This window comes from Adiantum capillus-veneris, chromosome 22 (assembly GCF_014529385.1).
Source record: "Adiantum capillus-veneris isolate H3 chromosome 22, ASM1452938v2, whole genome shotgun sequence".
Taxonomy (NCBI): domain Eukaryota; kingdom Viridiplantae; phylum Streptophyta; class Polypodiopsida; order Polypodiales; family Pteridaceae; genus Adiantum; species Adiantum capillus-veneris.
In genome coordinates this window covers 109,667,773-109,671,439 of record NC_140952.1, presented here as the reverse complement: position 1 = coordinate 109,671,439, position 3,667 = coordinate 109,667,773, and the positions used below count along the sequence as shown (strand labels likewise).

The window sequence follows — 3,667 nt, the reverse complement described above, 5'->3', positions numbered from 1 at the left end:
AGAGGAAGGAGAGTCGGTGAGAGACTTTATAAGTTGCTTGAAGCATTTGAATTCTCGTTGTAATCCAAATGAGTGTTTCAACAATAACCAATTGCTTGATAGATTCATTAGGGGGTTACGACATGAGGATATCTACAATGGCCTAGTCATTAGAGGTATCGCCACTTGGGAAGCAGTCACCACCAATGTGATCCAATTGGAGGATAATTTAATGATTCAAGGAGAAAGAGTGTCTATTGAACCTAAATCTATTAGCTTGCAAGCATCAGGGCATTAGCCAATGACCCTAAAGCCTATTGCTAAGGAGCCAAATATATCTGAGATGACTTTAGCAGATCTCACCAAGGCTATTCAAGAGAGTCTTAGAGACAATCGTGCTCCGCAAAACAATCATATGTATCCAAGAAGGGAGAAACAATGGTGCTCAGTATGCTATGGACCGCATAGTACCAATGAATGCCCTACTTTTAGAGTAAAATTCAATGGGAACTGCAATGACTGTGGGAGGTATGGTCATCAAGCTAAGGATTGCATAGTATTTAAGCGTGCGATGGCCAATAGACCAACCTTAGCATGGACAGACACACCTTGAGTGCCTGCATTGATGTCGGCCCCACCTCTTGAACAAACAGCACAACACATGGTCCCTAGAGCCCAAAATGTTGTTCAAACAACATACTTACCACCTCCAGTTCTAGGACCTCAACCACCACATCCGAGAATCACTTATGTGAATCAAGTGGGTTGTGAGTCATCTATTTCTTGTTTGGAAGGCTATGAGTAAGATATAGATCGTAATATCGCCTATGGGATGGATGTGCTCGAAGAAAGTCCACAATACTACATGGAGGACTATTGGGGACAAGTCAAACCTGTAAATCAAGTAGCTGCTCTTACGGCAAGAGGCCAAAATATCAATTACACTACTAAGAGGCCACCTCTTCAATGCTATGAGTGTGGAGGTCCACATCGTGTAGCCGAGTGTCCTATTAGGCTACAAAAGAACGCCACACTAATGCAAACCAATCAAGCAAGCACGTCTACAATGCCGATACTCATGTGTAATCGATGTGGCATACATCATTTGATTGCCCAATGTCCAAATAATCCAAATGCACCGAAGATCATGCCATTAAACTTGATTGAAGTTACCAAGGAGCCATCACCAAGTACACTTGTGGTACCAGTAAACGTACTCACACGATCGATGCTCCAAAAACAAAATTATATTCTTGAGGAAAGAGACACGGCATCAATTGCCCAATCTCACAAAAAGAAGAAAAAACGAAGAAAGAGATCGCAAAAAGCAGCGAAGTCAGACTCCAGTTCAAAGACCAACATAGGGACTGGTGACGACCCCGTATATATGAATGACGCTGAAGAAGATTCTGATTCAGGTGAAACCATGGAGACCAAAATGACCACTAACATAGAAACCAACAAGGAAGATCTTCATGAGCCACAATGGTCAGGATCCAAAAAGAACATAGGAACTTACCCAAACCCTACAGAGGAGATTGAGCGAGTCAAGCAATTAAGGAGTTTGGTAGAAGATACCCAAAGGGATCTAGAACCAGCACCTAGGAAGATCCAGATTACAGACACCGTGTTCCCTACGCAACAACAACCTCACCAAGTCCATAGACCCTTGGATATACCTAGTGTCATCCAAGAAGAAAGTGACTTAAAGTCATGGGAAAGTGGGCGTACTCACTTCTTGATGGAAAGAATGTTTACAGAGGGACTACCTGATCCTATCGAAGAAATGGAGATCCCATCTTCCCCACGTCAAGGGACTCAAGGCCAAAAGGTGTCGTTAAACATTGCCAAATTGATGGATTTCATGTCTTCAGAAGTTAGAACCACCATCATGTCCAAACTAAATAAAGACTCCGAGCTAGTCTCAGCTCTTCGAGCCTTCCTCAATGGAGAACTCAAGTTTGGGCTACCACAATTTGCACAAATGGATAGAGCTGGGGAGATGCCAATAGAGGAGGAATACATATATCCACAACCCAACCTAGATGAGAACCTTGTTATAGAAATACCTGTTAACAAGTTGGGACAATACTTTGAGGGTGATGAATCTAATGCGACTATACCAATCACTACTAAGGGATTAATTGTGAAGGGAATCCTTGATGGTGGCGCTGGGGTTAGCATTGTGACTAAAAATTGCTGGGAAACTATGGGGAGACCTCACCTTGCGACCACAACCATAGCAGTGAAGATGGCCAATGGGTCTATTGTTAAACCTATTGGGATGCTAGAAGATCTCAAGATCAAGTTCTTTGGACATAAAATAAGAGTTACCTTCATTGTTATGGATTTCTCCAAGCACACTATGGCATCGGAGATGATCTTAGGACGTCCTTTCATGAGGGAATCAAAAATGGTGCATGACTGGTCTAAAAACCATGTCTACTTGCAGTTCCAAGATTCTGTCATTCGAGTGGATCTTGTGACGGGTCGAGCACATCCTCTAGGAAACAGGTTTATAATTGATCATAGATCTGACACCACATTTCACTCGGCCCCATTGTAGTATTGTTACACGTGTAAAGCGGACACTGATGTTGGGGAAGATTCTCCTTATATGGATGTACTACCTGGGATGACTGAGTCGGACAATGTGGATTGGGTCCACCTAGCAGCAACCATAGACACTTGGGGGAATAGGGGGATGACCTGGGTAACACCTGAGGGGGATGAAATGCCCGTACCCTTAAATATGCTACAAGCAATGCATATAGCTTCTGACAAGACTCATCCTAATATAAAGAAGAAAACATACAAGTGGGTCCCTAAAGCTTCTTTAGCGACCATGGCTAGTACTAAAAAACAGAAGCCTTGTAAGAAATGTTCCACTCGCTCCAAGAAAAGTAAGAAAATGTGGCATTGGATTCCTAAACGACTATTGGAAGCCCAAGGCTACTATCAAGGAAATGATCAAATTTGGGTGCCAAAACGTAGATTGTGTTCTTACTTTTTACCTGATCCATGCGATCCCAACCCCGTAGCTCCAAAACGAATCAACGATCGCGGAAAGAAAAAAATCACTGAATACTATACACCCGTTCCAGAGCTAATTTGGGTACCGAAGAAAGAACAATTTGTTCCACCTAGCTCAGGAAGGGGGGAGTCCCATGAAGCTTCTAGCTCCTCATGTAATGAATCCATACAGGTAAAAGATTCTCCACAACCTCCACGTACAATAGTGGACCTCCATGAATCTACAAAGGAATCCACATCTCCCTGTGTTCAAGAATCACCTGATGAACCACTTCAAGTTCGATCCTGGGAGAGTACCTTACCACCCTTGCAACTTGACGAGGCACCTAAGGTAAGAGAAAACTACTGGAAAAAATCCTCACCTATTACCAACTGGAACGATTGGTTTCAAAGGGTGACAAGCTCATTTCAAACGATATGATCTACCCAAGGAAGGGGGGAGTGTTTGCTGACAATCATCATTCACTCATTTCCCTCTCAACCTTCCTCCCTGACCTCTCAATCTCTCAATCTTAGGAATGTACATATAAAGCTTTATACTCACAAAAAACAAAAATAATAAAGAGCAAGAGCAATTAGCAAACGAGTATGCACAATAAAAGTCAAAACATTGACTCGGACCTACACATTCACATCCGGTACATTGAAACAGAAA

The 3,667-nt window shown here is 42.7% G+C and overlaps 1 pseudogene; it reads left to right on the top strand.

Annotated features, from left to right (window-relative positions):
• The first annotated feature begins 211 nt into the window (after positions 1-211).
• On the top strand, positions 212-3,433 carry LOC147430007 (uncharacterized; annotated as a pseudogene).
• The last annotated feature ends 234 nt before the right edge of the window (positions 3,434-3,667 follow it).